This window comes from Xyrauchen texanus, chromosome 50 (assembly GCF_025860055.1).
Source record: "Xyrauchen texanus isolate HMW12.3.18 chromosome 50, RBS_HiC_50CHRs, whole genome shotgun sequence".
Lineage (NCBI taxonomy): Eukaryota > Metazoa > Chordata > Actinopteri > Cypriniformes > Catostomidae > Xyrauchen > Xyrauchen texanus.
The window spans coordinates 16,764,892-16,790,548 of record NC_068325.1 but is presented as its reverse complement, the minus strand read 5'-3'; the positions used below and the strand labels follow the sequence as shown (position 1 = coordinate 16,790,548).

General features: G+C 37.4%; 1 pseudogene; it reads right to left on the bottom strand.

Annotated features, from left to right (window-relative positions):
• Nucleotides 1-25,657, bottom strand: part of LOC127641003 (low-density lipoprotein receptor-related protein 1B-like) — a 303,445-nt pseudogene that overhangs the window by 83,384 nt on the left and 194,404 nt on the right.

Below are 25,657 nucleotides of genomic sequence, written 5' to 3'. Positions count from 1 at the left end.
TCTGTGGCATCCATGCACCACTCACCATGTGCCCCATTAAGAATTAGAAACACATTATAGCGACCATGATGAGGTTAACCCAACGTGACTCTACACATCCTAGCAAGAGGGCCAATTGGTTGCTTAGGAATCCTGACTAGAGTCACTCAGCATGCCCTGGATTCAAACTAAGATTCCTCATCTTATCCAAATTGGAGATGTTCCATTTCGTCAAGATGCTGCTTTAGAGGCCGTTCAAACAAATAAATTTTTGTGCTAAAACAGCTAGAAAGAGAGCAATGAATGTAACAAAATGCGAGACATGCTTTTTCTCAAACAGCAAGACGCGTTGTAGTGGTCAAAGATGTCTCTTTAGCACGTATAGAAAGAAAAATAATAGAGGCAAAAACCCATTTGGTGTGAACAGCCCCTTTGAAGTTAGTTGCCAATAGAATGTATACAGTTGACAGTAGTCTTTTGAAACAGCGCTTTGGAAAAACATTTTCTTGAGATTATTCAAAGAATCACTTTTATCATTCAGCTAATCAAAAAGATGTTTTTATGTTTCCCAGTGAAAATAAATATATGGATTAATAACCAGATAAACAGACTTTTCAAGGTACACCCAGTGTTTTGGCAAACAAGGTTTCTAATATATTTACATGCCACTGTCAATATCATTTCTGTCTCAAAAGTATGTTTTTGTACTTTGTAAATTAAGTACAGACAATTGGGCAAAAGCCAAGCGATTCCTTAAAGTGGACACAAGATAATAGACGTGTTGGCCAGATTTCGATATTCAGCCTTTAAACAAACGAATAAGACAGATAGCAGACAATAATCCAAACATAACCTTTCTATAAGTTTAAATTTATATAGAGACGAATGAGTCACAGTTAAATAAATAAAAGAAACATTAGCAATTGTCATATACTAGGCACGACAAGTAGATCAATACAGCAATACAGCATCTTTGCGATTGAATGTAGGTGGTCATGTGTGACTAGAAGATAAAGTATTTCAGCATTAAATATATTCATTAGGATAACATATAGGGTGCAGAATGTGTCTGCCATGCATGATTAGTAGATTAATGCTGAGAGGTGATACTCACCACATTGAAATTCATCGGCTCCATCCTCGCAGTCTTTCTGTCCATCGCACAACCAAACACTGGAGATGCAGTTTCCACTTGGACATGCAAAATGGCCATCCTCACACGTATGTACTGCAGAGGCTGGGAGACAGGTCAAAATAAAGAAAACAGGGGAATTGATTTAAGGAAAATATGAGACATTATCAAAGATAGTCTGTTTGTATCAAGTTTGCTGCATCTCCACAAGGTGCACCTCTTCGAAGAAGGTGAAGAACATGAACTTTGAATGTCTACCTCAGCTTTAATTATCCAACTTTTTTCCGTAGGTATAATTGTGTTTTGTTGGGGACTTGTGCGAGAAGGTCATTCTAAACTGCAACTATTTTCTACCAAACAGGAACAGATCGACCATAGCAAAGAAGTTGTATTAAACCCAGGAAGTAAATCAATTTTCTATAAAAGGTTTGTCCTAATGTCTAGATGACTCGCTGGAGTTTTTCAGAAGAACATACAAGTTTTTGGCCAAAAGTTCTGAGCATTACAAACCAGATTATCAGAGGATCCATGCTAGCAACTTTAGCTAGCCATTACATATAGTATTGCTGCCTTCAGGTGCTCCTGGGCAGGGGCAAATCTATCGATTTTTCTTTATGGGGTGGCATGGGGGTGGCATGCAGACTATGAGGGGTGGCAATACCAAAGCAAGTGCTCATGCATAGTTCTTATGGATTAAGTTACCAAGCTTCATTGCAACAAGTACTATTTCATTAATTGGAGTCACTATCTAATTACAAATGTCCAGGACTTTCCAATACATCTGCATTTCCACAGGAACCACATAGCAAACATTTTGCTACTGATTACCAACTTGACAAAATTATATATATTTCTTTTTTGCATAATAATTTTTTTTTGCAGAATGTATATCTCCAGAGCACGAAGACATTGTCTATTCAACACGAAAACAAAGTCTAAATGTTCTTTAGCATGACATTTACAACTGGTAATCTGGACAAAACTTAAAATACCTTTGATAAGTGTACCCATGGATGGAAAATGCAAGCATATCCCATGTTATTCTTCTAATAAAGTCCTGCAAGCCTGAATCACATTTGTAACAGCTGGAATAATCCATTTGAAAGTGAAGATTAACACAAAGTTAGGTCTAAATAAACATAAACTGTATAGAAATGTGCACTGTGGGGGGCAGTGCTGCACAACTCATGAATATTAATTATGTTATGCACAGTAAAAAACTATTTTAAAATACCTGTTTTGATCAATAATCATTCTTAATGACCGATTCAAGCACCCAAACAAATATTTAACAAATTATTTCATCTCTACATCTGCCACTATCAGTCTTGGTTAAGAACATGACTGATATATCTAGTAGTAACTTTTTGATTTAGATTCTAATTCACCCAAATATTTTTTTTTTATTTTAATAAAACAAGACTGCATCAGTGGATGGGCATTTAAAAATAAAATGTGAGAGGGGAAATGAGAGTAGCGGAAACACAGACACATTTATTGACATTTCTGTTTATGAAAAAACAGCAAACTCTGAAATGAAGACAGTGACAATCCCAAACTCTCTGCTCCAGCAGCGGGAATCCGGAAAAAAAAAAATAAATCAATATGCGCCTGAGCAGCCGTGAATGAGATGACACAGCTCATGAACATGTCTCCCATCGCACAACCCAGCCTTGAAACACTCAGTTTATATAGGGAGGAAACACACAGTGCACCGGTGCACCCAATCAACAATCAGCTCACCTGGTTATCACACACCTGAGAGTGATTAAGAGAGAGGGAGAGAAAGTGAGAAAGACAACACACACACACACACACACACACACACACACACACTACATACACACAAACAAGACGGCCACGAAGGCCATCGGAATAGGGACACGGAAAAGAGCGAAAACTGCGGCAAAACTGCTGATGTTGATGCTACCCGACACTGATAACAGCAGCTAACACTTATCATAACATTCCAAATAAAACATTCCATTGCCGGATCGCCAGTCAAAACACACACAAATGAAATGGAAACTCCTACTCAAGAACTGGGAATGTATGTACATCTGGATTATACACATACGTGACGACCTGAATATTATAAAAATGATAAAAATCACAAATAGTATTTCTGCCTTCAGGTCCTTCTGGGAAGCACCTACTTAAGGGCTCGGAACTCGAAAGTAGGGTTTGGTCAGAATAATATGGACTTGCTAGTCAATTCTTTCTTTTTCAGTTACTGAATCCATGCTAGCAACTTTAGCTAACCTTCTCAAAAAGTAGAGCTGCCTTCAAGTCCATCTGGATAATTCCTTCTTTAAAGTTTGGAAATCGTAATTTCGACCCGATTTGCGTTCATGTCCTTTTAGTCAGCAAAATATGGATGTTTTAGACAATTTTCTCTTTTTTGGTTACTGACAAAGACAGGATGAGTAATCCATGCTAACAAATTAAGCTAACCATCATAAATAGTATCCTCAGAATTGTTTGGAAATTGTAATTTCGACCTGATGTGCGTTCAAGTACTTTTATTAAGAAAAATATGGATGTGTTGAGCCATTATGTCTTTTTCAGTTAATGAAAGAAGCCCAAAGACAGGGCAAAGAGAAAATCCATGCTAGTAATTTTTGTTAACCATAACAAATAGAACTGCTACCTTCAGGTCCTCCTGGGAAGTGTTTGGAAATCGGAATTTCAAAATGATGTGCATTTTATACTTTTGGTCAGAATAATATGGACAGGTTGGGCAATTTACTCTTTTTTTTTAGTTACTGAGACAGACAGGGTAAATACCATAATACATGCTAGTAACTTTAGCCAAGAATCACAAATAGTATTGCTGCCTTCAGTTCCTCCTAGGAAGTGCCTGCTTATGGGTCCGTGATATGTGTTCAAGAGGTTTTGGTCCGAATAATATGGACTTATTGGGCAATTCTTTCTTTTTCAGTTACTGAATCCATGCTAGCAACTTTAGCTAATCATCACAAAAAGTATCACTGCCTTCAAGTGCTTACAATTTTGGAAATCGTAATTTCGACATGATGTACGTTCAAGAACTCTTGGTCATAAAAATATGGATGTGTTTGGCAATTTTCTCTTTTTCCATTACTGACAAAAAACAGGATGAGTTATCCATGTTTGCAACTTAAGATAATCATCAAAACATTTATTTCTGCCTTCAGGTCCTCCTGGAAAGTGTTTGTAAATCGCAATTTCGAAATGATGTGCATTCAAGTACTTTTGGTAAGAAACATGTAGTCATGTTGGGCAATATTCTCTTTTTCATTTAATGACAAAGACATGATGAGTAATCCATGCTAACATCTTTTGCCAATCACCACAAATATTATTGCTGCCCTCAGTTCCTCCTAAGAAGTTTCTACAAATTCGTAATTTGGAAATGATGTGTGATCAAGTAGCTTTGGTCAGAATAAAATTGTCACATTGGACGACTTTCTCTTTTTTAGTTACTGACAGGAAACATTTGAGAACTCCCTGTTTCAGAATGTCAAAAAAGCAACATGAGCGTCAAACTTCGACGTAGGTTTTTTTCTTTTTCTGTAATATAATGGATATATTCAAACTCAAAAATGTGGTTTTGTCCTCAGCAGTATTTTCTGTTCTCAGTGTGAAAACACTGTACTTTGACAACAAACAAGAGAAATAAAATGTGCATTTTTACCATGGCAGTGTATTTCATCTGCATAATCCCCACAATCGTTGGCTCCGTCACAGATCCAGGAGGGATGAACACACAGTGATGTGGAATTGCAGCTTAGAAACGGCCCACTCTTGCTGGCGCGAGTACCCAGTCTGTAGTATTCCACACAGTCTGTGCTATCTTTAACAACGGAGAAAACGAGATGAGTGTTCACAAGGCAAGTAAAAGATGCTAACACACGCACAAAGGATGGTTAGAAGTAAGCTTATCTTACTGCAGCTTTTCTCGTCCGATGCGTCAGCACAATCGATGATCTGATTACACCAGGACGACAAGGGAACACAAGAACCATCTGCGCAACATCGTTCCGAGGATAAACACGAGGAATCTGGAACCATAACAAGATAGATGACACACTTTGTTCCACATTATGATTTGAACAAGTCTTTATTATTTTAATTAGGGTAAGAATAGACTATAATGTTACAAAGACCACTACATCAACCTTTTCAAACAACATTTTAGGGCTCACTACGGATTTTAGAAACACTACAGATGTTCTTGTTTAATTTTTCATTAGAAATAAACAAATGGACACATTTTTTGCCTTACCACGAGTTACTATGGGAAAATTACAGATCTCCTACTTGCTCAGACAACATATTTTTGGGATGTACGTCTTGAAGCGCTTTCGTCTTATTATCAGTGACTCTTGGAGTAGCTAGTCAGATCCACTCTGAAATGCTGATCATAGGTAATCATGAGCATATCACAAACCATCAGATTCTTTCGTACAGAAGAGCAGTGCCAAAGCACAACTGCAAATGTTCCTCTGCAAGTAACTTGAAATTTTATTTTCGAGCACAGATGCTGATAGAGAGCCCAGAACTCTGTAATGTATATTTAATGTAATAGCCAAGTAAACGCGGTTCCAAAAATGTAAAATGAATAAAGTGAACAGATACCCAGTTACCAAAAAAAGTGGATCAAGTCCAAGGACAGAGTTGAGGCAAAGAACTGGTCCATTTAAAGTAATCTAAATGTTATTATTTTAAAGAATGCACCACAAGAATAATGTAGCATTTGTCCTCATTTGTGGACAGTGGGACTAAGTTGTGAAATTTATTAATTTCACACTATAGAAAGTCAGCTCTTTTTTATTTTCCAGCCTCTGCAGTTATGTTTCCAGGAGTGTTGGTTATTCATGTTTTTGAGACGTTACAGAAGTTACATCAGAAATAGGCATAAATAATTCTGATTGAAAGTAATGGCCAACATCATCCAATCACTGCCCGCCTTGTTAAAATAAAATTATACATTATAAATTCTGAATCTATGTACTGATTATAATTGTCCCATGACTGCCACACATGTTGAGTGGTCCAAACATCATCTGCAGCCAGAAACTGAACTTTAAATAGGAAGTTTGGATTGAATGCACTTAGCTGCAAAGAGAGCTATAGGATGCTCCCTTGCTCCCTTTCTGTCTTAACCTTTAGCGAGCTGTCTGTCTGCACTGGTCTCAGAACAGTTTGAAATGCACCTTATTTTCATCCGAACTATATATAAAACCTCAGAAAGCAACATTATTTCTGGTTTTGGATGAACCCATTGATTCTCAATGTGATAATGCAAAGTAATATAGATATTTTAAGTGAAACTGAGCATACAGTCCACAAATGTGGTCATTCTGTTTAACAGCCGGCCATTTTGCATTGAATCACTCAAATTTAAACAACGGCACATAGTATGAAACTAGAGACTCTAATCTTTTGACTCAAATAGGTTTCAATGTAAAAACTTAATTAGTTTTCTTACCATATTTAGTTTTGTTGGTGTTTCTCCCAAACACAAATTCCTCTGTGATCAACGCCATATTGTTTGGTCACATGACTCTGAGTGCCGAAAGTTTAACCCTTTACTGACAGCCCAGAGTCTCCTTAACTGAGATCAGTCGGTTTCATTGAAATTAAATTATGCGTTGCATATAGCAAAGCAAAAACATAATGTCCACGCAGGTGGACGCAGGGTCTCAGGAGGTTCAAATTAGATTTCACTCATCTTTTAAGAAGTTCACATAAATTGTAAAATGTATTCAGGTTTTTGGAAGTTATTTAGATCACTGCATTGCTGGTGAGAATACCATTTTTAATGGTCTTCAACGTGAGCTGAAGAGATGCCAAGATCTGTGGTTTGTATTGTCTGCATTATAGATGTGTTACTGCATTAAAGCTTAATGTTGTTATTTAGATGTTCAAGTGAGGTGAGAATTCAAGGGTTTATTGATTGATTGAGTGAATTTCTCTAGAGAGATGGCCAGAAAAATGGAAAACCGAAGATCCCTGGACTGACCAACACACTAACAATATATATATATATATTTCATTTTCAGTCAAGAAAAAGAGGAAAATACTCACTGTTACAGTAAACTTCATCAGAGTTATCTCCGCAGTCATTCACCCCATCACAAAAGCGATGGTTGGCCACACAGCGCTGGTTATAGCACGATTTAAAACCATGTCTGCAGTTCCGGTTTTCTAAGAAATGACAAGCAGGTGAGAATTAGGCATATGACTTTGAAAAAACACTAAATTCTTTCCATATACTTTATTGACGTCACAATTGACGTATTCATCCATAATTCGGTTCCAAAATAGAAGGGTTGCATGACATGTCCAAACCCACAAAAACCATTAAAAAACTATACTATGAAAAATAATAAACGAACCAGAGTACATGATATACAGGTTCACTTGAAACAAGAACTATTGTGAATTATCGGCGACCAATTATGTACTATTTTGTACCGAGTTGGTCACCACTTCTGGGCTCTGAAGCAGAACCAGCTGAGAAGCACTGATTTAATAGGCACTCTGTTTGAAAAGTAAAGACAGCTAGAAAGAGAGCAACAGTCAGTGTGTCACTGGTATTTATTACGTTTTTGGCAGGCCACTGGAAACTTGCCTTATTAGCTCATGTCAAAAGAGAACAGTAAGATCTTCTGTAAGTTCCTTCATTCCACTCATAAATGTACCTGAGGGCTCAAACACAACATCCTCTTTGATTGGGTTCTTACCGCAGTACTGCATTTTCTCATCAGACCTGTCTTTACAGTGAGGGATGCCATCACATGTCAGCTGGTAGTCGATGCATTCACCATTCCCACACTGGAACTCAGAGTGGATGTTACAGGAGGAGTTCATGGCTATGATGAGAGAGAAGAAATCTCTCAAAATGAGAACCTAGATTCCAGGCCTATATCACAAAGCAGGATCAAGGGGCTAGCTTGGTAAGATTATATTTCGCTTGAACAATCTTTGAACTTGCGAAATAAGTCAGGTGGATTGGTTTTCATCTGGATTTATCGCCATAGTAACATATGCTAAATGGCTAACCTGCTCCAGGGCAGGTTAAATTCCCGAAAAGAGATCTCATACAGGTACGGGACCAATCATCTGTAAGTAAAGTGTAGCTCTCCCCGTTTCTTCAAATAAACTATTTTAGAAATCCACAAAATCACTTGACATAATAAATCTATGAAAATGGCTAAAAAGATGGATTAATACAATGCATATCAATAATGATCGATTTTAAAACATTAAAAGCTTAATCACTCCCCATTATAGATAATATTTTAGAAAAGTGTGTTTTGCCACCCAAACCCATTCTTTCATGAGTTTGCTGGTAGAGATGCCACGAACACCCATAATTTCACTTGAAGTTAAATAAAAGTAACTGGCACACTAAATTGTCTTTATTGTGTGTCATGTAGCTAGAAAGAAAGAATAAATAAGTCGAGCATACATTCTTTTCGTATTCCAATTGCTCACTTTTTGTTTAATAGTGTATTACTTTTTAATAGTATTAAAGGATATTAAGCTCAAGTTAAATTCATATTTAAACATTTAAATTATATTAAAGATTTTAAACTTTTAAAATGAATATGTATATTCTTGTTGTGGACCTATACAAAGTCACTTAGCGATAAATCAGAATTTTTCACATTCAGATTGTTTTCAGCATTTCTCTCGAGCTCTCGGAGCAGCAGAAATATTTATTTTTGCTAGCTTTATCATTTAAATATGATCCTTTGTGCTGTGTAAATGTGTTTGAATTATTCATGATTTCATGGTGATCATTTGTATTGTGTAAATGTGTTTTCATTTATCATATTTTTATAATGTCCTCTTGTAATGTGTAACTGTGTTCAAAAAGATATTCAGTGGAGAAGTAAATTGTGCTGACTCTCTAGAATGAAGTGAAGTCTCTCGATGTTGCATGTGATTGGCTGTTCGATTCATTTATGTGAACACACTCTTGAACTAATCATAAACAAAGGATCAAACTCTAAGTTGATAAAGAAAGTTGATAACATCTTGATACCACTTAACCCTAATTAAGCCTGATTGGTTTTGGTGGCCAATTTGTCAAACTAATACTAAAGCCGGGAATCCTGAATTTGTTCAACTTTCTTTGTGATACATGGGACAGATAAAAAAAAAAACTCTGTCCACACTGGAACAACATTTTCCAGTACAGCCACTACAAACAGAGACTTTTGAAAATGGTCTCTAGTAATGCATTCTTTCAGAAAACAAATGAAAACAGTAGCATGAGGATTTAGCCCTAAAATCTAAAATCAGAGCAGGTTTATTTACATAAATACAAAGTTACATTTAAAGTCTAAAAACAAAACAATCTGGATATCAATCTGATCTTGTATCTAGGCCCCGATCTGGATCTAGAAATTTGATTCAAAATAAAAGGTGTCAGGATAACAGTCTGATCCTGAATGAAGATAACAATCTGATCTAGACTCTTCACCACAACCTGGATTGACAATTTAGATTCAGATTAGAAGGAATCTAGATAATCTCATCCTGGATAAAGATCACAATCTGGATCTAGACCCTAGATTGAAAGGAATCTGGATAATCTTGTCCTGAATGAAGATCACAATCTGGATCTAGAATCTAGTTTAAGAGTAAAAGCAATCTGGATGTCAATCTGATCTTGTATCTAGACCCCAATCTGTATCTAGAATTTAGATTCAAAGTAAAAGGTGTCAGGATAACAGTCTGATCCTGAATGAAGATAACAATCTGATCTTGAATCTTCACCACAACTTGGATCTAGTATTTAGATTTAAAATAATATAAATCTGAATAAACTCTTCCTGGATGAAGATCACAGTCTTGATCTAGAATCTAAATTAGATTCTAAATTAAGAGTGAAAGGAATCTGGATAATCTCTACCTGAATGAAGATCATAATCTGGATCTAGACCCTAGATTGAAATGAATCTGGATAATCTTGTCCTGAATGAAGATCACAATCTGGATCTAGAATCTAGTTTAAGAGTAAAATCTATATGGATAAAAATCTGATCTAGAAACTAGACCACAATCTGGATCTTGAATTTGGATTCAATGTAAATGGTATAAGGATAACTGTCTGATCCTGAATGAAGATAACAATCTGATCTAGAATCTTCACCACAACCTGGATCTAGAGTTTATATTCAGATTAAAAATAATCTGGATTATCTCATCCTGGATGAAGATTACAATCTGGATATAGAATCTAGATTAAGAGTAAATGGAATATCTGGATAATCTCATCCTGGATGAAGATAACAATTTGAAATCTAGATCCATAGTAAAAGGAATATGAATATCAATCAGATCTAGAATCTAGGCCACAAACTGGATGTGAAATCTAGATTCTAGAAATCTAGTATAAGAAATATGGATTCAAACATGGATCTAGAATATAGATTCCATACAGGTGTTTATCTAGATGTCAAATAATTCTAGATATATTTTTAGCTCACAATCTGATTCTTACTAAGAACATTGTAATTGTTTGATGAAATAAGGGGGAAGGTATGGTACAAGAGGTTGTTCAGGCAGAACTTCCCTGCTATATTTCTTGTGCAAACTCTTCCTGGATTTGCAGCATGTTACTCTCGCTCAACTAAAAGTTGCCGTTTTGTCCCACTTTTCTCCTGATCATCGGCTCTCTGTCTCCAGCCCTGCGGCTCCACAGACCTGAACATACACTTGGAATTTTAATCCAGAGTCAGTCAGCCTCCACGGTTTTCCTTCACAGAACTCGTAATTGTATTATTAGCATATTCTAAGTAAATAAAATGGTTGAGTCAACTTTAATATCTTTAATTCTCCTTTCGAAAGTGGAAGAAAATATTATTTGCATACCTTACACAGTACACATTTATTTCCAAGTTAAAGTGTTTATTTATTTGTAAATAAAGAAGTATTTTAGGACAGTGCTCACTTGATACAGGATGGAGAGGTTGGAAAATTTAGAGCAAGTAGAAAGAAAGTCTGATAAAAAGACAGAGAGAGAGAGAGAAAGAGAGAGACAGAGAGAGGGTACAGGACTTACATACACATCTGTTATCATCCAGTAATATGCGTTCCCCACGGCAACTACAGTTTACCGCACCAATCGGGGTCAAAAGGCAGAGGTCATGGCACCCTCCATTATTCAGGCTGCAGGGGGACAACTCACCTGGAAGTTCAAAGAGAAGTCTTAGATAACACTTCAAATACATCATCTTTTCTTTTCTAAACAAATCATGTAAAAACAGTAAAGTTCTCACACTAAGAGGGAACATTTTCCAAATGCTTTACAAGACATAGATGTTTTAGTGGTGTTTGCTAGGGCAAGTGTCATGTGGAGGGTTAGGGATTTATATTAAATTTTGGCACATAACTCTGCCTGCAACATTTATGCTGTGGGCATGAATCATGCAGCATTTTTAGGAGAGGTTTGCTATCATATTTCTAAGGGATCAGACTTGTATTTAACAAGGGTTAACAAAATAATTGTAGTTTTATTTAGTGTAAATGTATTTTGTTCAAGTTATTTATTGTTAAATAAAAAAAAAGTTAAATATTGTCACCTTATTTGAGATAATGTACTATTATGCCATTTGTATCATTAAAAAAGAGCAGCCCATTAGTGTTCCCGAGGTGACCGCTGAGTGGACTGGCTTGATTGAATGGGACTTGGTGTATTTTAGCATTTACGGACTTTCCCTATTCATTTCTATTGTAAGTGCATTGAATAGCGGAGGAGGGCGGGGCCGGGCTTTTAACAACACGTGCCAGGTCCCCAATCAGCCTGATGGGGCACGCAAGGGATAAAGGCGGCCAGTGACGACAGTTCTAGAGAGAGAGAATTATGTTTGAGACATGTCTTTTTATTGAATTAAATATTATTTATTTTGTTAAGCCGGTTCTCGCCTGCTCCCTTCCCTTTAACCCCCTTACATGCCTTTTTTAAATAAACGAGGGGCGAGTCGGAATAATTTTTTATGGTAATCAACATTATGACTCAAATGCTGCTAATTATGTTAGTAACGTCGCTTCTTCAGTTTGTTACTCACCAACACATGTCCTTGTTTCGATTAACCACTACTAAGACAAGCTTACTGCTTTATTTTAGGAGTAGAACCATCTGCAATGGCTTTTATTCAAATGTACAAACATTCCTTTATAATCGCCGGCCAACTGAAATCAACCATTGAAGAATTCAAGCTATTTAAAGCCCCATTTCCATAATAAGCAAAAGACTCCCAGGACTCGAGCCCCATGTTGCCACAATGAAAGACGTTGGCCCAATGCACTCATCTGAATCCTCGCCATTTGTGCAGGGAAATACACTCGGCCCAGGGCGTTGAGTCTGGCAGCCGTGTGTATGGAGATAGGGCATGCTTCAGAGCCCCGCGCTCCACGCCAATGTCTGTGCCAAACACAGTTCAAACTCACACCCGCTGAGGAGTCCAACCCTCTGACTGGCACTGCACGAGTGCCCTTCAAGCCTTGAGAAAATGTGTGTGTGTGTGTGTGTGTGTGTTTTAACTGAAACATTGAGTGTACAGTGGCAGACAGAATGTGTTCTGTTAAAAGGCATCAGATGCCTGGAGACACAATCAGAATAGAGAATTCTTAAAGGCAGATTGCAATTTGCCAAATAATGTGTTCATACATACAGCTTTTGGAATGTACCAAATTTTTTTTTTTTTTCCAATAATATTCAGCAGTATTTAATAATAAAAATGGCTTTGTATGCGTTTGTCATTCTCCCACATTTCCAAGATTGAGCATGTTACTGCACTGTCTGAACGAATTCCCTTAATAGCGTCATCTGCACCATATAGATAGGATGGATGGTGGCCACTGAGGGCCAAATCTCCTAAGAAAGACTCAGGATGAGAAAATCTCCATTTGTGTTTAAAGATGCCAAGACTCCAAGCTGCTTTCCATTAGAATCCTTTGAAACGTTGAGGCTTGAACCACAAACAAAGAAATATTGCTATTGAAGCCAAGAAAGAAGCAGATGGAAATCTGCTTATTCTATAAATACGTAACATTCTATAAATTCTGATAAGTCTATACATTTCATGTTGTAGTTTTAGACCTGAATTGGTTTCTTTGCATAATATGTTAACAGTATACTCGAAATGTTTAGCTTCTTTTGAATTTCCTTTAAATGGCAGAATTATGGTAAATAGAAAAGTCTCAACTGATGATGTCGAGTCGCCAGAGAATAAAATATGTTTACGTATTTGTCATATCATGCTGATATAAGCCTGGCTTTCCCTTCAATACCGAGAGAGTCAGCAGAGAACATTAACGTAAACAAATTAAACTTTTATCTGACCCCAAGTCAGAATGTGTTGATTTTGTTTTGGCTTCATCTCGCAGTTACAAAATTTAAGCCCCCCAAGTGACTTCTGACACATCAAATACCACTGACTTTCCATTGTGTTGCTGTCAGACACCTTGTGTGAATAATACAAACAATCTCTGTGTGTCTACTGCGATCAATACACAAAGCGACAAACAAAAACACTCTTTTATCTGGTAGTTTTTCAGAACTTTTTGGTTTTAGAACTTTCTTTGATTCAGTTGAATGTGGATAAGAAAAAAAACAATAAAGGTTTGTTGTCAGAACATTTCTGAAACAATTCAGGAAACGTTTGTGTTAAAACATTAGGTTTGGATTCAAAGTTAAAACATATCAGGGTTCCCACGGTCTTTGAAAACCTGGAAATATCAAGGAATTTGAATTCTTTTTTTTTTCTCCGAGGCCTGGAAAAGTTGGTAAATTGATACAATTTCAAACGTCATGGAAATCTCTATAGTGAATATACATTTTTCTGGTTTTGCTTCGCTCTAAAACATTAAATACCCAAGATATTGTGCTTGAGTAGAGCTTGTGCAAAGTAAAACTTTCATGCAAGACACAGTGATATTCTAATTGTGAGCGAATCGTTTTTTTGAGCCGGTTCTTTTTAATCAATTAGTCAAATTGTTTACAAATTGGTCTACATGATTCATCAGCCAATCGGTTAAAAATTCAATTTCCAATAAACAGAAAATAAACAGGGGGAAATTATCCCTTTAAAATACTGTGGGGAATGTGAATGCGACAAGGAACAAAGAAAAGAAGTTACGTACAGCTGTCGGTGTCATTGGAAACGGCGACGATTCCCATTGGTTCATGAGGGATGTTGGCCCGGATAACTTTCATATTGGCTCCAGTAAACTTATCAGAGCGGATCACGGCACGCTGCACCCAGTCGGACCAGAAGAGGAAGTCTCTGTAAATTGCCAAGCCAAAGAATGTTCCGGGCCCTGATTTCACAATGACCTATAAATTTCAAAAGCAAAATTTAGAATAGTGAAAAAAAGAACTAGTTGATAAAGAAACTGTGTAACCTCTGTTAATATTAAGAAACAATTATATATAATTATTAGAAATATAATATAATATACTTTACACCTTGTGTTTGTGTTGAAATAAGATTTGTAAACAAACATAAATGTGCCTACATAAGATTTCAAAGTTTTAATTGGACAAAGTAATAAAAAAGGATTAGTTAGAGTGTCTACACATTTGATAGTTACTTTGTGAAACATGCTTTATTTTGTTAATTTACTTTATAAATGCTAGCAATTATTTTGTAAATCATTCAATAGTTCAGTCATTTTTAACACAGGTAATGCATAAACCAAACTCTCTCATTAAAATACATATCTCATGCTTTATAGGACAGTTACATCAAGCAATTTATTGTGTGCATTTTACAGCAAAGATGCCCAGACCAAAATAAACCACAGCAAGTGCCTGTATAATTCAAAAGAGATCCACAGCCCTGTCCAAAGCTGGAGGGGGAAACCACAGTGACACTCAAAGGACAGCCCAACTCCATTATCCCAGACATTATAAATGATTAACCCAGATGCAAAGGGATTAGGGATACATCACGCATGGCCTCTGCGAGGATGGTTAGTCGAGGAGCGAGGTATTTGTATTTTCCTGTGCCAGAAGTTGGTGTAGGGTGACATTCAGAAATTAATTTGCTACCTTTCACTCAGAAATGCTGACATGAGAGGAATGGTCAGGGGTTAAAATAACAACTCGCCAAATGCTCCACAGCAAAACAAAATATTTAAACTTGACTACACTGCACATATGAATAATTGTCATATTTGAACACTCTTCTCCAATATTTCATCATAATTTTAATATATTAGCTATATTGCCATGATCAAAAGAAAATGTTCATGAACATCTCTTTTGAATAACATTCAGTTTACCGCCTGCTTTCCTCGGGCGGTAATAGCATGATGTTTAATGCACCAGGCAAGTTTTGTGAATAAAGTACAATCTATAACGAGCCTTATTTGCATAGAAATGGAGTGTATTTATGTGGAAAGGCATGACAATGACTTAAGTAAGTCTTTAAAGACTGACTTAACACCATAAACCCTAAAACAACCGTAAAAATGACGATTGAAACAAATTATGGAGTGGTGGTGGCGTAGTGGGCTAATGCACTGCACTGCTAAGCAGAAGGTTGTTGGTTCGTTCCACACAGCCACCACCATTGTGTCCTTGAGCAAGGCAGGTTGCTCCTGGGGATTGTCCCTGTAATAAGGGCACTGTAAGTCGTTTTGGATAAAAGCGTCTGCCAAATGCATAAATGTAAATGTAAATGTAAACCATCCAAAAAACTACCCCATTCACTTCGATTGTAAGTGCTTTTCTGTAACATCGATTTTTGCTTTTTTTAAGGAAAGGAGGGATGAGTCGAAAATTAGTTGATGTGGTAATCAGCTTTAAGCCACAAATGCTGTCAATTGAGCTTAAATTAAATGAAAAAATAAAAAATAAATGTCAGTGGTGTAAGACAAAAAAAAAAAAAAAAAAGAACTTTACATTTTAAGCACCGCTTTTAGTCAACTAGAATCAGTGCTGGATAGATTACATCTGAATAAATCTGACATACTTCCTGTTAGATAACAGTGCCACTTGTCTGTGCAAAAAACAAGCCATTCATTGCAAACTTTAGTACAGAAGCCCCTCAAAAAAGGTTTTCACATATTTTGTAAGCTTCAAGTGCATTTCATGGTCTTTTGCCATTTGTTTCCGAAGGTTTGTGCACCACACACATCTGTTTCGAAGAGTGGTATTAACTCCTCTTCACAGATGTCTCTGAAAGGCTGTCCGTATGAATGTCAGAGTCTTTCTGTAATAATAGGAAGCTTGATGCACGGAGAGCAAGACTCACGCTTTAATCTGTGATGACAACATGTCAAACATGTTCTCGCCCTCTTCCATTCGAGGCGTCTTTATTCCCAAGTGTATTCCCAGTCGTCGTCCCTGCATGTGCTTCTATGAGCGTTTCTAAAGGTGACGGATGAAAATGCAGAGATGTAGGCAGACATCTGCACAACGTTTTAATATCAAAGCTGTCGCCTTGACAGGTGAAAACCTCTGCACACTCTGTTAAGATCTAAACTTTTTAGCATTAAACTACGAACCAGTGGACAAGGACATGACATTCCTAGTTCGAGTTCAGGCTTACATTTGAAGTAGCTTCTAAGAAGGGATTTTGTTGGTGTTTTCATGCCACTAATGTGATAAAGGGTAACTCAAACATAAAGCATCAACTAAGAAAAGCGCAGAAAGCTGAATTCTCTGGCAGTTTATTGACAACAGTAAGATAACACAATCTTTCTGTTGAGGACGTGTGGAAAATTGTTTTTGGTTTTTAACAATATATCCTCCACCGTAAATGTAATCTTTCGAAAAAGCTCTCAATTACTGCATATTGTTATGACGTTAGAAACGAAACATTTTCAAATGAAAATGGATTAGTGTGGATAAGGCCAAAGACAACATGAAAAAGTATTCGCAATGTAACTTGGTGTACAAGACATATTTCCAAGTGAAACATGATATTCGGTGGGACACAAATCAGGTATTTTATCTACTGGGATTTAATCATGACATTTAAGACTATGATATTATTAGTTGAAAAAAAAAACTGTAATCAATCAATCACCATGTCATTTGAACCCTGTATTATTTTCTTTATACAGTAAAAACACAAAAGGGATATCTTAGACAGAATCTCCAAGCATTCTTTTGACTGCGTTGCGACACATCTAAAGGGGATGTTTAAAAAATATATATTACTATTATTGGAAAAATGCCTGTTCCTTAAACAATAAGCGCATTCTCAGCATTGAGTCAAGTGGTTCCACTAACATTTCCACTTAAGCAATATTTGGTAGAATTACAAACCGTTCCCAGTGGCGACTTCTCAGCAAGGTTAGCTAACCATCCACAGGACTGAGAACTGTTTTGGTAGAACTTCAAACGTGGCAATTTTAGTGACGTGGTGACACACGATTGGTCACTTGCTTACCAATTAGAAGTCCATTCATATACTGATTTTGCAGCACCGCAATGGAAAAAGAAACCATAACCATGTGAAGGGACCTAGATCGGTTTGGGCGGCACTTTTCATGGTCCTTTTGAGCTTGAAAGTCAAATCAGCACTTACTTTTATTGTATTGGAAAGATCATCTCAGACTATCTGCAAAAAAATCTCCTTCTCTGTGCCATCAAAGAAAGAAAATCATACCGGTGGCATTTGTAAGCAAATAATCACAGAATTTTCACTTTTGGACAAACTATTCCTTTAAGAATGCAACCAGCATTTTGATTACATGATGTCTTTAAAAAGGTTTCATCAGTTAAAATCAAATGGAAAGCACTGATCATTTTAAACAATTCTCTTTAATCTGTGGCCAAAACCATTTTATTTTCAAGGTTCCACTACATGCTGTTTTCCTCTGTATAAGTTTGAAAAGGCCACAGTATGGATCTGTTACCAGCAGACCTAGATGGCATTTACCTCCTACAGTGTGGTCTGTCAGTATCTTTCCTCTCTATACTTGGTCTCTGTCTCACACAAGAGAAAACAAATGTTCCCTTGTCTGCCCAGCTCAATTTTCACCTTTTATTAGCCTGGCGGGCAGACCATTTTGTTAGCTAGCTAGGAGTCTTTTAGCGCACCATGGCATTGTTGACTGTTGTCAAGTCTCAGTCCAAGGACCACCCATAGTCTGTTCATTGACCACCTGATGCATATTGCACACCAAAAAGGTAAGTGCTATCTGAAATTGCCAGTTCTAGTTTGACAACATTTGCCAGGTTAGAGGCATCAATTCTTTCAAGACTTAAGGCCTGTTCACGCTAAGAATGATAACTTTAACGATAACTCTATTAGCGTCCACCCCAACAAACGATAACAATCTGTTTATTCTAAACATGCGCTGCAGTTATCTTCACAGTCAAGAAAATGTATGTAGATGACCTGCTTCTGCTCAACGTTTTTCAAAGAACCCAAAAGAAAAACGGACCCAACTTCAAAGGAGACAAGACAATGTTGTTGACATAAGTGCTGAATACCTGAGATAATTGTATGCAACTAGCTCCCATGTCTGTTAATTCTGAAGAAGAATGCACAAGAAACATAGCCAGTTCTTGAGCTGGAGTTTCCAATTTGTTTATGTGTTCTACAAGTGGCGATCCAGAGCTGGAATGTGTTATTTTGAAGATTGCTTCTTGAGTCCTTTTAAGTTGGATGGATTTTGATTGGCTGTCAATGTTTTAATCGTTCAACAGCTGGAGAAATAATTGCTCTCAAAGTGATCCCAATGAAATTGTTCCTCAGTGGCGTTATCGTTAAAGCTGTGGTGAGGACTATTCTCTTAGAATTAAAGAGTTCTCTTAAAACTTGATGGTTATAGTTATCATAATAGTTATCGTTCTTGGTGTGAACCAAATATATCACATTTAGTTCCGGTCCTCGAATCTGATTGGACGAGACGTTCCATGAGCACTGATGGTGTGACAGCATCAGCACTCAGACGCTTCACTGTGTGTATCACTCTGCTTGTGTTCGTGCTGTTCTAAACTAAAGTGTAAGAGCAGTGCATATCTGTTAGGAATTACTGTCTTTATTTTTGAAATTACATATGTTAGCCAACAGGTGGGGGCAAAAGATCATTTTTGTGTGTAATATGAGCCAGTTGGTGACGTATAGTGAATCTGTTAGTCATTGTTTACATATAACAGCGCTTTGTGAGTTTCCACATTGGATACATACTGTGTAAAATGGCGGAGGACATGTTTCTATAGTGAATGAAATTTGCGCACTGGCTACCCTGAAATAGAGAGGAATACCCCACTTGGACGTCTATATTCCACTGAGAAAGATGACCTTCGGAAAGCTGTAAGGATCACTGATTGGGTGTGGCAACAGGTGATCGCACACGCTCCAGCTCCATCTCTCTCTCTCTCTCTCTCACACACACACACATCCATCCGTCTATCCTTGTTTATCCAATGACATGTTAGAAACAGCACAAGTCGTGATACTATTTCTGAAGTGAACATTTTGAATTACTAACAAAGGCTTGGATGCATCATTTGGTTTGAACCAGCAACGACAGATTCTGATCCATAGCGTAATAAAGTAGTTCCATACACAAATGCGTTTTTATGACCGTACTCAGTTTTTCCTAATTTTTTTTAATTTACTTGTTCATTGAACTGTTGTATACAAGCAATATCACACTCGCAATTGTGCTATATGGCCCTACATTAGCACTGCTGTAATTACCTACGACCGAATCACATTTGTGCTGATGTAGGGCCATATAGCACTCTTGCTCGTGTGATATTGCTTAAGTAAATTACCCATGAGCAAAATTGTACATTCCACTTTGTTTTCTGGGCTAAGTCTGTAAAAATATCTATATTTCTATTTTACGGCTCACTGGAATATTCGATTCTGCAAACAGGATCAACTCCGACACAACTCTGTCCATTTCTGGAGCCACCGTCTTTTTCTTCTCACAAAATAATGCAATTTCAACAAAAAATCATTTTTTCATGTCCATTTATTAATTTATTTGGCAATTGGTGTTGTACTAAGTGGGATAATGAGCAGTCAGACGGTCTTTTTCGCAATATAAACCCCAACAGAACTCTGACGCAAACCAGAGGGGAAATTCAGCTCTTTCTTTTCATACAATAAATTAATTTTCATTCAATACATTTTTATGTCCATTTATTTATTTACTTGGCAACCCCTACAAAAAATCGAAATAAGCCGCGCAATTTTTTGTGGCAAATTTGCCACTCGTTATTTTCACAAGCAAGCGTTTGCCAGAAGTTTGCAGCTCTTCGCCAGTAGTAGTGAACCTCCGGCAAACCTTTAGCAACAAAGGACAATTTCCCGCTAGTTTTCCACAAAGCTCATTTGCATATGAATATTATCAGCAGCCAAGTTTGCTGCCAAAAAAAAAAAACACCTTACAGAACTCCAACACAAGCCTGAGGTGGAATTCAGATGTTTCTGGACACTCAGTGGTATTTTTCTTCTCACATAATTTTTTTTTAACTACAATATATTTATTTGAGAAGTAGTCATGTTTTAAAAGAGACAATAAGTATTCAGTCATTTACAGTCATATTTGCTATATAAACACCAACAGAATGGAGGTGGAATTCAGTGGTTTCTAGAGTCTCTTTCTTCACAAAAAAAACTTTAAAAAAAACTTTGAGAAGTCAAATCAATATTTCATGCCAATTTAATTATTTATTTCCTAAGTAGCAATGTAATGAGCGTGAAAGGCCAATAGGCCAATCTTTATCGCAAAATAAACCCCAACAGATTGATGATGACCCCGACGAGGAGCGTCAAAACATATTTGATACCTCTGGATGGAGAGAAATTCTGATCACACTCATACATTTTATCTAATAAAATGTCACCCCTTAATTGCACATAAAAACAAAACAATCTAGTTTGTAGCTTTATATTTCAGTCAGATTGCATCTTCCTGTCTAAATGGGTGGTTCATGGCAGGAATAAGCTACACTGAGTACCAAACTCTATGCTGTAAAGTCAAGCAACGAGAGACCTAGTAAAAAAAGCAATTAGTAAAATGTACCATGATTGTTTAGTGGTCTATTATTTGATCATCAAGGCAACAGAAATAATATTTTGGTACCTTTTTTTGTAGAACATCAGGTGAGAATCTAGCAAACCAAAGGCACAGTTCAAAAAACACCTCTTATGGTGCCTAGCATTCAATGGTCATCTTCTGAGTTTATTAAAGCCTCAGCAAAAAAAGACAATTTTTACAAAAGGCCAAAAGACATTTCCTGCACTATTTAGGTCCTAACACAACCACTCTGCTCCAGATACAGCTAATGCATCCTCAACCAGACCCATGCATTTTTAAAAAGCAACACAAAATATCTATATACTCACGTATCTGTGCAAGCCATCGTAATCACACCTCTCAATGTGGCCGAGGCTGCCGTCAGAAAAGTAGAGCTTTTCGGCTTTGTGGTCAATCGTGAGTCCATTAGGAGTGATGACGTCAACGCTAACAATGACTCGGAGGTTTCGGCCTGTCAGGGTCGATCTCATGATGCTCGGCCTCTGTTCGTTCCAGTTAGTCCAAAACATCAGGCTGAGGAGATGGGAGAAAATGCCATCAGTATAGTTTAGGCTCCCCAAACATTTCTTACAAAGTATTTAAACACTTAAAGGGATAAACCCTAATTCAAAGACATTTGCACATTAACTTTATGTCATATTAAATGTGGCTTAAGTGTCCAAATACATTTTGGTCTCAAATATCGACACAAATGCACGCTTTGTAGTTGATTGATTCTTACATTTCAAACATTTTCTTCAAATGCCGTATTGAAACTTTGCATTAGCGTCTTCTAGAAACTGAATCAGAGCCCTTAAAATATTATATATATATATATATATATATATATATATATATATATATATATATACACACTCACCTAAAGGATTATTAGGAACACCTGTTCAATTTCTTATTAATGCAATTATCTAATCAACCAATCACATGGCAGTTGCTTCAATGCATTTAGGGGTGTGGTCCTGGTCAAGACAATCTCCTGAACTCCAATCTGAATGTCAGAATGGGAAAGAAAGGTGATTTAAGCAATTTTGAGCATGGCATGGTTGTTGGTGCCAGACGGGCCGGTCTGAGTATTTCACAATCTGCTCAGTTACTGGGATTTTCACACACAACCATTTCTAGGGTTTACAAAGAATGGTGTGAAAAGGGAAAAACATCCAGTATCGCGGCAGTTCTGTGGGCTGAAAATGCCTTGTTGATGCTAGAGGTCAGAGGAGAATGGGCCGACTGATTCAAGCTGATAGAAGAGCAACTTTGCCTGAAATAACCACTCGTTACAACCGAGTTATGCAGCAAAGCATTTGTGAAGCCACAACACGCACAACCTTGAGGCGGATGGGCTACAACAGCAGAAGAACCCACCGGGTACCACTCATCTCCACTACAAATAGGAAAAAGAGGCTACAATTTGCAAGAGCTCACCAAAATTGGACAGTTGAAGACTGGAAAAATGTTGCCTGGTCTGATGAGTCTCGATTTCTGTTGAGACATTCAGATGTCAAAACAGTTGCCTCTCAACTCCATTTTCATCTATCCCACAATAACCTGTATGAACAGTTCCAGTCTGGTTTCCGTCCACTTCATAGCACTGAAACAGCACTTATCAAAATCACCAATGACCTTCTCATGGCAGCTGATTCTGGACTCCTTACCATCCTCATCCTCCTCGACTTAAGTGCAGCCTTTGATACCATCTCTCACACCATCCTTCTCAACAGATTATCTTCCATTGGCATCACCCACACTCCGTTAGACTGGTTCACATCTTATCTCTCTGGCCGCACTCAGTTTGTTCAACTTAAGTCTTTCAAATCCAGTTCCTCTACTGTCACTTCAGGTGTGCCCCAGGGCTCTGTCCTGGGGCCCATACTTTCATCATTTATCTCCTTCCCTGGGCAATATATTCCGCAAATTTAACATTCAATTCCACTGTTATGCTGATGACACCCAGCTCTACCTCTCAACCAAACCTTCATTCACTTCCCCGCCCACCTCCCTCAATGATTGTATTACAGAAATAAAAACCTGGTTTTCCCAAAATTTTCTCAAATTAAACAGTGATAAAACTGAGGTTCTCCTCATTGGCACTGAATCTAATTTATCCAAAACAGACAGTTTTTCACTCACTATTGATAATTCCTCCGTTTCACCCTCCCCCCAGGTTAGGAGTTTGGGTGTCATCCTTGACACCACATTATCTTTTCAGTCCCACATCAATAACATTACCCGGTCTGCCTACTTCCATTTACGAAACATTAATCGCCTTAGCCCTCCCTTACACCACACACTGCCGCCATTCTTGTCCATAGTCTTGTCACTTCCCGTTTGGACTACTGCAACTCTCTCCTTTTCTGCCTCCCTCACAAATCCCTTCATAAGCTTCAACTGGTCCAGAATTCAGCTGCCCGCATCATAACTTCGAACCCCCTCTATTCACCACATCACTCCTGTTCTTCAACAGCTTCACTGGCTCCGGTCCAGTTCAGTATTCAATACAAAATCCTTCTGTTAACATTCAAGGCCATCCACAAACTTGCCCCCCATATCTGTCTGATCTTCTCCATGGTCCTACATCCACCCGCTCCCTTAGATCCTCTTCCTTCATACACCTGTCTGTCCCCCTGCCCATCTCACCACTATGGGGAGCAGAGCATTTAGCAGCTCTGCTCCCTGTCTCTGAACTCCTTACCACCCGAACTTAGAAACATCGATTCATTTTTCCACTTCAAATCGCAACTCAAAACACATCTGTTCAAAAATGCCTATCTCACATGATATCAATTGCTCTACCTCTTTTTGTTTTTAATGTTGTTGTTTATTTAATTTTGGTGCTTTTAAATGTCTTATGTATTCCTGTACGGTGTCCTAGAGTGCCGAGAAAGGCGCCTTTAAATAAAATGTATTATTATTATTATTAGATGGTAGAGTCAGAATTTGGCGTAAACAGAATGAGAACATGGATCCATCATGCCTTGTTACCACTGTGCAGGCTGGTGGTGGTGGTGGTGGTGTAATGGTGTGTGGGATGTTTTCTTGGCACACTTTAGGCCCCTTAGTGCCAACTGGGTATCGTTTAAATGCCACAGCCTACCTGAGCATTGTTTCTGACCATGTCCATCCCTTTATGGCCACCATGTACCCATCCTCTGATGGCTACTTCCAGCAGGATAATGCACCATGTCACAAAGCTCGAATCATTTCAAATTGGTTTCTTGAACATGACAATGAGTTCACTGTACTAAAATGCCCCCCACAGTCACCAGATCTCAACCCAATAGAGCATCTTTGGGATGTGGTGGAACAGGAGCTTCGTGCCCTGGATGTGCATCCCACAAATCTCCATCAACTGCAAGATGCTATCCTATCAATATGGGCCAACATTTCTAAAGAATGCTTTCAGCACCTTGTTGAATCAATGCCACGTAGAATTAAGGCAGTTCTGAAGGCGAAAGGGGTCAAACACAGTATTAGTATGGTGTTCCTAATAATCCTTTAGGTGAGTGTGTATGTGTATATATATATATATATATATATATATATATATATATATATATATATATATATATATATATATATATATATATATATATACACACACACAAACACACAACAGCTTCATCTGCAATTATAATCAAAAAGTCTGCAGTGTAATAGTAGACAATAACCTAGTCTTTCAAAGCATAAGCATGTCCATGTGTTTAAGATGAGTGTGTTTGTTTGGCATGTGAAAGCACATTGCAATGTCAGCCACTAAGTTCTAGTTGTGATTTTTGGCAGCTTTTGGATTGCTGAGGCTTCTTGCTAACTAAAACAGCCACTTACTCCCATGCTAATGCTCTAACATGCTAGCTATGGCTGCTACAGCCTGACTAATGTTGTCAAAGCAGCCAAATTTTCCTTTCATTGCTGACCACCAGTTTTGGGGAAGCTACATCGAAACGGTAGCTTCCCAAGCTACAATCTACACATTGCTTAAAGTAGTTAAACTACAGTCAAGCAACTTTAAAAAAAAGTAGTTAGCTACATTACACGCTAGTAACAAAAAGTAGCTAAATATATTGAAGTTACTATATAAACAAAGTATTTTTAGATAATAATATAACAATAATAAACAAACCGAGTGACAATGTAAATTTATACTTAAAAAACACGAATAATATTAGAAAACATCCTGTTTTATAAATCTGAATCAACATATAGTGATAAACAGCAGCAATTATCTAAATACTTAAAAAAAAAAGAAGGCAAAGTCACTTTAAGGCTGGGCGGGGCTCAAGTGAATCATGTATGTAAAATAGTTCATTTACACGAATTGTCCGAAAGAACCAACATACTTTAGTTCCCAAAGCTAAATTATTAGGGTATTTTACCAGTTCATTAACAACGGAGTAAATCACTTAAATGATTTGGTTTTCCCAGCACTACATGAGAGACAGAAGATGGTATAGGTGAGCATGTTTGATTACTCCCTCATCTCCATTGCTGTGATCACATTACAATGTGACAAAAGTAGCGTTTAGTGGC